The sequence below is a fragment of the Ambystoma mexicanum genome, chromosome 8, assembly GCF_040938575.1.
Source record: "Ambystoma mexicanum isolate Mex_15411 chromosome 8, UKY_AmexF1_1, whole genome shotgun sequence".
Lineage (NCBI taxonomy): Eukaryota > Metazoa > Chordata > Amphibia > Caudata > Ambystomatidae > Ambystoma > Ambystoma mexicanum.
The window spans coordinates 350,662,970-350,675,112 of NC_090929.1; the positions used below are offsets into that span (position 1 = coordinate 350,662,970).

At 44.0% G+C, this 12,143-nt stretch overlaps 1 protein-coding gene across 3 annotated transcripts in view; it reads left to right on the forward strand.

Moving 5' to 3' along the window:
* The first annotated feature begins 777 nt into the window (after positions 1–777).
* Positions 778–12,143, forward strand: part of LRSAM1 (leucine rich repeat and sterile alpha motif containing 1) — a 3,131,994-nt gene continuing 3,120,628 nt past the window's right edge. For all 3 annotated transcript variants that reach the window (XM_069609805.1, XM_069609807.1, XM_069609806.1), the window contains exon 1: positions 778–951. The gene's annotated coding sequence lies outside the window, so the exon portion shown is untranslated. The remainder of the gene's footprint in view (positions 952–12,143) is intronic.

Genomic DNA, 12,143 nt, shown 5'->3' on the forward strand with positions numbered 1-12,143 from the left:
TGTATGGACATGTCATGTATACTAGCTAAAAGAACCATAGAGATGGCATGGAAACAGACAAGGGGCCTGCAATACAATATATGGCACAAGGAACTAGAATGCTGGACTGCAGCTGAGACTGAAGCATGGGAAGTGGGAGTCTCTAGATCAGATGACGGAGCAAGCACAACTTTTGAGGCATGGAAGGCACTGGTATGGGACATGTTTCACCCCTCAGATGATAGACCCCCTTGAACGGCCACACGATATTAATGACAGATGCTGAGGACTGAATGGACAAAGAGCGTGTACTACACTGCCCTAAAACAATTGCAATTTTACATCACTGCGACCCCAGGAAGAACAGTTACGAACAAATAAGGATATTATACAAGGAGACAATTATAGTTTGTTATTGTTTGGTTGTTATTAATGTTGTTATACTTTGGTTTTGTTCTTTTTACTATGTGTAATACACTGATGCAACAAAGATTTAATGTGACACTTAAGAAATGCCAATAAAAACAGTTTAAAATAAAATAAATAAATAACGCTAAACCTATTGGCTTTGGCCGTGCTTGTGATCTAATGCCCAAGCTTTTCCAGCAAAGAATGAATGCTGCTGTCCGTGGTGCCGTTGCCTTCCCGATGGGTGTACTCCCCGGCCCCCGTGCCCCCTACTGTTTAACGTGCAGTGAAGGAGTACGCACTTTGACGTAACTTGACAATAGGGAACTGCAGACTCCAACGCCTGGGACGCCGAGTCTAAAACGCAGCAGCCTGGAGGTGACGGCGGATCACATGACCTTGTACCCGGAAGCCGAGATGCAGTTGGTGACTGAGCTGTATTGGGCAGGAAGGTGATGCTGAACAGGCTTATTGCTGCTGTAGGTTGACATCAGCGGGAGCAGCCTACGCCGTTACAGCCGGCTATCCAAACTTACGGTGTCGGGTCTCCGAAGGGAAGGGAAGGTAAGCTCCTCCCGTCTCACCCTTTGCACTTAGGAATTTTTTTTTTTATTTTTTAAACTTACTATCTGTCACAACGTAGCAAATCCATGTTATGCATACTGACTTCCAATAAGCATATCCTCCCTATCCTTACCAGTGGACAGCAGTTAACGCCAACCTTCCGAACCCGCTAATTGTAGACTCCCCAACATCTGCGAGCGTTATTTTCATAAGTTGCAACAGCTAGCAAATACTGTGGTTTTCTAACACACTTCGCCAAATTTGTTGCCCACCTATGAGTCGCTACTCGAAAACGCAACATCCTAAATTGGTTCAAAAACTCACGTCCCCGATTGTTTTCAGCACCACGCCACCCAATAACATGTAGACCCAATTCACTGGCATTTTGTAAGTAGTCCTGCGACTATCACATAGCTCTCAACCATTTGTGTCACAAAGGCGGGTGAAAACACCCGATTTTAATTTTGGCGGGTGAGAGGCCCATTGAAACGAATGGGCGTGCTGGAGGCTTGGCGGGTGAGTCAGCTGTTTACAAGGCGGGTGACACCCGCCAAAAGCGTGTGAGTTGAGAGCTATGCAACAACCAAATTGGTTTAAGACTCTCGCGCTGCCTTTTGGAACCCTTCGGGCGGTAGACCACCCTTTGTGTTGTTAATCCCCCACACCCCAGTGGTTGTAACTAAGCACCTCAATTTAATGCATTTCTGGTCGTGTAAGGAGTCAGCAGCGAACGGAGTCGCCTCGTAGCGCCCAAAAGCTAAGGATTCCAGAAAACAACCCAGTCGATGACATCGTACAGCCCCAGTGGATAGAAGGTTCTCAGAGTTTTATGACCCTGCTATTGGTTGTAGACACCCTCTCCTGAATAAGGTGGTATCGCCTTGGTTTTGTCTGTGGCGTGGGAGAGTGCATTTTTGTTGTTGCAAGCTATAATTATGCATGACAGATTAATGTAAACGAGGGTGGTGCTCTTGACAGGCTGAGCACGGTGTTATTTTCCACCATCGCATTGCTTGTTGTATTATGGTAACTGTGCACCAGGCCAGTGTTGTATGTCGTGGCTCAAACACCAGTGAAAAACAATACAATTTTTCCTGTGATATGCTCCCAGTAAAGTCAATGTGTTTATTGCATTGCACCTTTATTTTGCATTTCATGTTCTGACATTCTTCGGATGGACCACACCCAGGCATGGCTTCACATCATTACACAGTGCATGCAGCAGGGAGATGGTTGTTGAAAACCGGTGAAGGAAGGACTTGAAAACAGGTGAAGGGAGGACTTGTATTCTCACTTAAATAATAGAACCAACCCCTGTTGTTCACCTGGATTGTTGTACCTGCTTTGTTGTGGTTATGTAGAGAGTCGGCAACGCAGCACGATCTCGTTTTGCCTTGCATTGATGATGCAACTCTACTTTACACATATTTTTCAAGACTGTCTACTGTAGAACTAAAGAAAAAGATGTAACCTCACAGGCTCTGCACTTATTGTATTGTCTGCAAACCCCTTTTCAATCTAGTGGTCACTGCCTCGCACTTACCTGTTGCCTTTGCAACGGATTCGCTGGCACTTCCCCACTCTGTGGATCCTCCAGCACTTATACCCTTCTCTCTCCCTGCACTTGCATGCTGCGAATGTTCACAAGGCCTAGTAGTCGTTTTTTTGTTTTTGTATTTTATTCAGAGATGTATTTAATTTGTTGGGGATTTACGGTATTGTATATCTCGCTCTGTACATAGTACTGTGTAAAATGCTGTGCTTTTCTTGTGTTATTTTCCATGTGTGATTTGATTTACGCTGATTGTATTGGGATTTGTTATAGATGTTGTGTAAATAAAGTATCACTATGATCACATTACATTGTCTTACTGTTTCCCTTCTTGTCTTTTCCCTGTGACTGCTTTGAAACACATTTTCTTGATGTATAAGCGCCTCATAAATGCCCAATAACATAAATACATTAGTGATGTAGTAGTGTTCTAGTTTAGAAAACAGACCATGGGAGACACTTAACAGCTCCTTTTTACTCGCTCTTCAACAACTATCCTTTGCTTCAAAACATCCTATCCCCAATCATACCTTATGGAGATAGCATGTGTTGATGCAAAGGATAGTTGTTGAATAGCCAGTAAAACTGAGTTGTGTCTCCCATGGGCGCTGTTTTTTGTTGATTTGAAATCCCGCTATAGGGAGACATTGGTTGGCGCCCCACCTTTTTTAGGTTTTCTAGTTTAGGCTATATATCGAAAACTTATATGTTAAAGATTTCCATTGGACCCTCCTTCCCCTAGTCAGGATTTAGAGAGTCCAACACTGATTTGTAAACGTATTAAAGGAGGCGCGTTCAGAAAATATATGAATAATAATCAGGGGAAATAATGTCAATTCATGGTGCTGATTTTTCTAGTTAGTCCACTTTTCGGAGGAACTGAATATAGATTTGAATGACACACATCATATATAACAAAACTGCGCTTACTTGGGATGGTTTGTCTTAAAACTGCCGGGTGCTGCCTGCATCCTATCACTGATCAACTAGCAGAATGTATGTCCACATTCTAACGATGAGTGCGCTATTCTAACCTGGGTGCACAGTTTATGTACAATAGTTTGGTGGTGGATGCGCAATCTTTTACACCTTAGTGTTGGTTGCATATACATCACTTTCAAACTTGGTGAATCATGTACACCAGTCCTACCCACCAGGTTCTAGTCATGGGCTTGCAATTTAGGTTCAACCATTCTGAACAGCCTTATGTAGGCAACGCCAGCCGCTGATATTTGGCTCTGAAGAGATCTTTTTATGCATCTCTTGGCACCCTCAACTGCAGCCACAAGACTGTTGGCTGCAAAGATCAGGACCGTAGAAGGCCTGCAAGAGCTTTCATTGGATGACTCCTTTTCGACTTTAAATCGATTCTTATTTTCATCTGTGTGGTTCTTATAGACTAAAGAAACCTGCTACACGGAAGCCGAACGTGTTTAATTTTCTCACTCGGCTTGCCTTTTTTGATTAAAAAGAAAAAGCTTACATTTCGTTATCTGTTGTCTTGCGTTGATGCATACTTTGTTTTAGCTGTCTCCTACTATTTTTGAAAAAACATCGCATGGTATGCAATTAACATCTGAAGTCGGCAAGAAAGAAAACTTGGAAACACTGCACTGCTAGAAACTTCGGTTACCATACAACTAAGATCTTTTTACACAAACGTCTAAACGGATGTCAGTGCTCTAGGATAATGGGGTGTTGGTGTAAGCCCAATTCTTAACCAGGAAATCACACATGTTGTGTAGTCACAGTATGCAAGCCTCACTGCGCTCTGTTTAACAATCCAAAACCATTTCATAAAAACACTGTTCTGATTATATTTTTTGTCTTTTTACGTAAACAAAATTCAATGACATGTTTGCAAGTTTCTTTATCTGATTTCACTATCGCAATTAAAAATATAATTACCAACAGTATAGTAGTCCTAGGGAAATAAATTAACATACTGTTGTTTGAACAATTATATAACAAAACAAATGACATAATTCAGAAAACAAAAAAAAGTTTCCCGCTGTTGCATGGAAAGTGAGAAGTAGTATTGAAGGAGTACTATATCAGCTTTGACCAGGTGCAGAGAGTTTGGCGATGAGGCAAGTCACTCGCCAGCCAGCCGCTGGAGACCGAGAGGCGAGTGACATGAGACTGTGTGGACGTCAGCAAAAATGGAGGTCGGAATAAAGTTTGAGGAAAACATGTCGAAAACCTCTCCACTGGGAGGAATGGAAGGACCACAAGGGGCGGCTGAGGAGCCTAAGAAGTTCACGTTTACCCCTGAGGGCCTACCAGAATTTCCCCCTAACCCAGCAGACCCAGGGGCACCTTCCCCACGCTACGGACTCACGGGTAAGCACAACAAAGTAATGGTGCCTACCGGAGACTTGCTGGTGAGCTTAAATTATACTTTGGTCTCTCTGCCCTTAATCCCACAGGCACTTACAGCTAGCTCAATAGGCCCAGAAACACTCACTTTACCCATGCCAGTAGTTAGGATTAATTTGAAGAAGAAAAATCCCGAACTAAACCTATGTATAGAAGGGGCGTGGGGCTCTGAGGGAGGTGACTGTGTTAATGGTGCTCTCAACGTCTCTAACATCGCTGAGGGGCCGTCACAAGAATTCTCACATGATGTCCCGACTAACCCAGAATCTTCAAGTGCCTCTGTCCAATGGCCAGTGCAACAAAATGGTGAAGTACTAGAGGGGGAGCAGTGAGAACCATGATCAGAGTGCCGAGGCGCAGCTCGATCATAAAAGCCCAGAGAAAAATGATAGCATATTATGTAGTGGTGAGGAGGATGGACACCAACAGGCAAAGGAGACAGAAAGTTGGGGCACGAGAGGTGGACTGTGCAAGGCCGCCCTAAATTAATGAGACTGTGAAGGAAAACGTGGTGTCACAGTCACCCAGTGGTTTGGGGGGGGGGTAGGGACCCAGGGGATGTGCCAGCCACTAGAAATATCTACCTTCACAGATGGTAAGAAGAATTTATAACCCCCTTTCACCATTGATAAACATTGAATATTATGGCAAGCCAGTCCCTGAGCCGAGATGGAAATGGAGAGGCCCATGGACACAGAGACAGGAAACAATTGCGCGTCCCAAGAACTTGGGAGCCCAAGAACATGCTGTAGAATGGGAGAAAACATCAAAACCTGTGTACTGGTTCACCCTAAAGAACTGACAGATGTAGAACTGTTGGAGGCAACTCTGGAAGAGGAAGGGCTAATAAACGAAGCATCACACTGGCTAATTAATGTGAATGATCATAACATGCCCCAGGGTCGACTTCCACCTCAAAAAAGGCTCATGACTTCTTCCACAAACCCAGATTCAAATCCCTCTCCCCCCACCGCAGAAGGGAACAGGGATCGACCGTCCTCTGGCAGCGGCCAGGAAAACTATGGAACAGCCTATTCCAAAAACCCACATATGCAAAAGACTACAGAGCCACTCCACGAGAGAAAACTAGCTCAAGATCTACAAAATGATATTGCGAGATTAAGGGAAATGATCGAACAAGTTGACGCAAGATTGATAAATGAGGTTAACATCAGAGAAGAGCGTCTGGAAAACATGGGGTCACCCAATGTTAAAGGACATGGTAACTCCTCGGAGCGGCTGGAGAAGGAGTCTGAGAGGGAGCTTATTGTCTCTGGGATGCGTGAACACTGAAACAAACAATTGGAACCGAATGGGGAAAACCTGGAAAGTAAAAACCCCATTGGCCCCCGAAGCTCCACAACAAGAGCGTCATGTGACAACTTAGACCCACAATCCCATACACTGTATTTAAGACCTGAAAAAATAAGATAAACCCCAAAGAAGGGATAACAACAGAAAAGAAAAGGGTAATGCAGACCTTCTCATCCAAATGTCGGTGGTCACTATTGCGATGGCACCTTTTGTAAAATTGTACAAATGGTATTAACGACATGCTAAAGGCCTACACAACACTGTTGGCAATGCTCCACTCGAAGATTACCCTTTATTGAAGGCTTCATCACAGCAGGGAACATTGCTATAGAGCTCCCCTCCCTAGGAACTAGAAGTGGGGGGTGGGTGGAACCAAAATAGGTCATCTACCAGTGGGCAGTGAAAGGGACCAACATCACCCTTTGAGAACTTTATGGATCCTGCAAGGCATCAGAATGAAACAACTTTGGCACCCCTTGACAGAACCAAGAGCCTAGAAACCATTGGAGACAAGGCCGCCTCACCTGAAAAGGCTAACACCGCGGAGGAGGTAATCAGGCAGTCCTTTGAAAACGTGGTCCCTTTACCCCCAGGGGATACTGTTGGAAACCCATTAGCAAAAAAATATAGACACTGCATCTACAACTAACTATCCTTTGTTTGCTCCAAGAAAGGGAAGAAAGCCAAACAACACTAAAAAACTGCAAATACAGAAGAAAACGCTACTGACTAACCTTGCATCCTCCAACAGCGACCATTTGACCCAAGAAGCCAGAAACATCAAAGAAAAAAGCTCCACAGTCTGACATTTCTGAATTCTTGACAAATGTAACAATTTACTCAGTGGAGGAAGAAATATTGGGGGTCTCTGAATTTAACACACCCCCTGATAAAGAACAACAAAGGAACCTCTCAAAGCATCTCGTGGGGGGATGAAGAAGAGGTCCAACTGTTCTTTACCCTGGTCGAAAAAAGTTAGCCGTCCTAAAAAGGAGAGCAACGGAAAACATAGAACCAGAATATGACCTCCATGAGCACACCATGCGGGAACACGGCCCGCAACTGGGCAGAAAAGGTAACAGCCCTAAAGGAACAGACTCTGGGGACTAATCAGAGGGAACCCCTTGTGAGTCCACCATCTAGGAAAGAGACACCCTCTGATTCCCTTTTACAAGGTAAAACGAAGGGAATCTGAAAGAACGCCATCAACAAACCCAACTGGGGTCATAGCCCTGGAAATGATAGGAGAAATAGAAACCCAGACCACCTGCAAAACATCATGAGACGCTGCAAGGTGTCTTAGACTAGAAATAGTAGTGAGCAGGTGTTCTGCTTTCCAGGCACACAGTGCGAAATCTGTATGTTAGGTTTACACAGTATTTTACCTAAATCCTCTGCCACCAGCCGGTGACAAATAGTCAGACTGTGCACGAATGCCATAGGCAAACCTTGAAACGTACACTGCCGTCCATTCCACGAAAATGCAAACTGCTCTTAACATTCTTCTGCAATCGGCACAGTGAAAAATGCATTTGCCAAACATTGCACACCAGGTCTCTTCAATTTTTTGTACATTCTCTATCAGGGTAACGGCATCTGGAACTGTGGGTATTAACGGAGGAGTGTACTTATTGAACCTGCGATAATCCACAGTCATTCTGTAACTTCCATCTGGTTTCTTAACCGGCCAGACCGGATTGTTCCAAGCCGTAGTCACAGGACGTAACATGCCTGCTTCAACTTATCCCTTGATCGTGTCTGAGATTTCCTTATGCCCCCCGATATGCGATATTGTTTCATCGAGACATGTTTCCTGTCTAAAGGAACCTGCACTGGGGGCATTTTCAATTTTCCCACAATGACGGGTGTATATGTTAATGCACTCACCCCAAACTGCTAAGTCTTACCCCCTAGTCCTGAAGTCAATTCTTCCGATATATCAAAGCCAATAATATATATGGATATAGGAAAAATTAAAACTTGATATTTTTTCCTTTTCAGATTACCAATTTTCATGTCAACTTTTGTTTTAACTGCAGAGGTTTCTTTCCCTCCCAGTCCAGTAATGGTAAAATGTTTGCTATTAAATTTCGAAGGATTACCATGAATCGATGAGGCCTCTGCCCTAGTATCTATCAAAGCTTGAATCTCTTGCGTATTCCCTGATTTGCAAAAAAGTTTCACATTCACATGAGGCCGTCTGTCTACCTTAATCCGAGCAGACGTTAGTGGAGTTTTACCACAATCCTATTCATATTTTGAATGTGTGTATTTGGACTGTCTCCAACATCGCACTTAACACTTTCCGCAAATCGGCATACGTTGGCTGATATGGTAAAGGCATTCCCATGGATCCGTCATCTGAATCCTCTTCAGGCGGCGCAGATGGGGAAGTATCCCCAACCCGCTTGGTTACATCATGCCTTTTCACTTGTTTGTACCGCTCTTTCCTTTCACGTCCTTGCTTTTCATACAACTGATACATTTCTCGGGTCTCCATTCCATCAATCTCTACCCACGCCACTCCATCTTTTAGTAGCACCAAGAACATGTCCTTTCCCGACACACAAGAATTCCTACTGTCGGACCTTTTTTTCCTGGGGTCTGTTTCCCTCTCCCCTCTCCCCTCTGTTCTTTGTCGGTTTTTCTTCAAGTCTGTCATTCTCCCAAATCTGCTAACTGTCAAATTGCATCTACCACTTTATCCATTAATTTACCTGTCATCCTCACCAGCAAGGTCATGATTACATTTTTATAAGCTGGTGGAGCAGTTCAAATGTTTGTATTTCAAACTGTAACCAATAATACCATCACCCCCGTATGTTCTGGATCACCAATATGGATGGCTTCTTTCATAGCATGCTCCCTAAGTCTTTGGATTGCCTCTCTCCACCTCCTGAATATGGGTTTCATGGGACAATGGCAAGAATCATGGAGAATCTGTTGAATCCAAAAGGAGGCCTGCCGCACCTCCATCAAATAACTGACCATCCATGATAACGGAGACTCACCAGCCCTCTGTTTTAATCGATTGATAATTTCCCCAACCTCCTGCTGAGTGTAATCCTCCAACGTTGTCAAATCTACTAGACAATCTCCCGGATTTTGCAGATGGGGTCTGGCTCATCTGCGTGTAACCGGTTTAACGTTCACCACCTTTTTATCAGGCTCTGTTTTAGACGGTATTTCCCTGTCTGAACCACTCTCCGAACTAGTGCTGTCAAATACATCCCTGTCCAATTGGTCGGGATCCCAATCAACCCCTACAGAGGCAAATCACTGTTGCCACCTTGTGGGTATTCACTTTCCCTCTTCTCTTTCGATATTTATACCGAGCAACTCGTACAGCAGCTTGCTCGGCCACTGCCTGATATTTATCTGCTTTATCATGATACAATTTCATCTGCAGTTGCTGCATTAGTGCAATGTGTTTCTCAGCAGCGAACTCCTTTTCCAACCTCAAAACATTCACCTGCAATTCTACATTCTGCTGATGCATCTTTCTAAATTCAAACAACAAAATCCAACCTCTTCTGCCCAAAGCTGAGCACTCCTTTCCCTTTTTCACAAGTACATGTTGCAAGCAAGCCGCCACCTCGGCCGGACTCACTTCTCCTATGCTCGAATCCCATGGCTCGCTCAAACCTGCACCACACGCCCAAATCTGTGCTAGTTTGTCATATGAACTCTTTTTTCCATCCTGGGATCATTACTTGGGGCAATCTCCGCCTGCAGAGCTCCCCTTTTTCCTAAACTAGGAACTCATTGTTTGGATGGATTTTTTAAGTACCCTATCAAAACCTCAACAGCAATTCACAAACATACAACTCAAGAAATTACCTTTCTGTGTCCAAGCTTCAGATTCGTTTGAGTTTTTGGAATCAATTACACCACAAGAACCCTGCTCAGAGCGCCACTATATTCTGCTTTGCAGACACGTGTAAAAACCTCAGAATGACTTACCCTATTACACGGAATGAAAGTTCTTGGACTCGGGAAGGCAATAATACACACTTAGACCATTAGCTAGAATATAATTGGCTCTTTACCGTTCCTTTTATTCATACTCCATAAACATACATAAAACACGAACATAAATGCAACTAATTACATATAGATAGATAGATTAGTAGGAATACATCACCGTTAGGCCAGTTGTAGAAAACACCTTAATCTCGACAACAGCAACACCACCCAGTCCCAAGGCAGGTTTGCAGAGAGATCACATCAAGTAACGGGGCCTGGAGCGCAGCATCCTCCCTCTAAGTGAGACTTGCTTCACAGGGTTCCAACTCTACCATAGCAGATTCTACCTCTGTTCTTATGGGATCAGAGTCCCCGCCTTCGCATAGGTTATCGACTGCCCCCGGCCGAAGGACAGACAGCAAGTATTGGAGGCAAGAGTGGAAAAATCCAGACAGTGGGGGAAAAACCCAGCTAGTCTCTCACGCTCGCTCTCGTTCCCAGCACCGCTTATCAGTGCACCTGCACATCTGTCTCCCCTCTTCAATAGTCTTTGAACGAGCAATGAAAAACTATCCTACGCCATGAGAGCTCATCTACTTCCCACTAAAATACCGCAGACGTTGAAAAAATACATGTCTGCCTTCTAACTTTGCTCGCAGTAAACGTAGACTTTCATTGCGGTTTGGAACTGAATGTCCAAAATGGCCGTGCACCGGCACAATGTTTTAGCTCATTTTCGCTCGCGCACTACAGCAGGGAATAAGATTTCATACTAAATATTTCTTAACACTCCTCCAGTGTATCCCAAATACATGTCAAATCCTCTCTGAAGACATCCTAATTATAGAATTCTTACAAGAAGACTATACGAATCTAGTCTACCTGCATCTGCGCTCTACGGTTGTTAAACATTTAATGTTGGACTTGGTTATGAGCTTTCAACTATTGTGGACTGAGCTGACCAGCTCAACATCAAAAGACCTGCGAGCTATCCTGGGGAACAAACCCCTGATGGGTAATGCAAAAAAACTGGAACTAACCACACTCATCCAGGGCGGATTCTCACGGAAGGTACAGAGAATAGGTGGCCGATGGACACACAAAAAAGGTAGGTCCGGCGGGCCACTGTTAAGGGAGGAGAAGTGGCGGTGAAGACCATGACGAACATGACACTAACAATACATTGTACAGGATGGAAACCATCTCCATCGAACTCCAGAACACAAATTCAAAGCTGTGTGGAAGCACAAGTAGAAGATCCCTGGCCCTGGCTGCCTGCTGCACTAGGGAAAGGCTTGAATCATTAACTAGACCCAAAAATACATGGAAGACCAGCCCTTTCCCTATCCTTGTGGAACACCAGAGGACCTGCACACCTACTAAAGGATCTGCAATTAAACTGGAACTCGCTGGACCTTTTATGCCTAGAGGAAACCTGGCTGACCACAATGCCTACTCTAGACGGATAGGCCCCCTTCCTGAACCTGGCAGTGAGATGAGAAAGAGGCCGTCCTTCTGCTGGCCTTAATTAAAAATGGAAGTGCCTATGAAGCACTAGGATCGAAGAACATCGGTCCATATATCCAGCAAACACTCTCCGAAAGAGAAGTTAGGGCTGAAAATGGTAAAGGGAAGTAGGAAATCTCTCCATAATTAAGTTATATTGGATTCCAATGGTAACCAAGAACACTGTGATGCTGGAGATTATTTTGGCTGCAATCGACAATGCATATAGTTTAGAAGATGCATCACTTATTGTATGTGGAGACTTAAACTTGTCATGTGCGATTCTTTTTATTTTTTTAAACATTTTTTATTTTATTGAGTTTTCAGAACATAATAATCAACAAATAACGGAACATTTCATAGAAGCTCGTAATACAATTCATCAAACATCAATCCCCCTCCTCCATTTGCATTTGATAGTCATAATTCATTAAACAACCGGAAATCGTCCATAAGACCAATCGAAGATGTATAT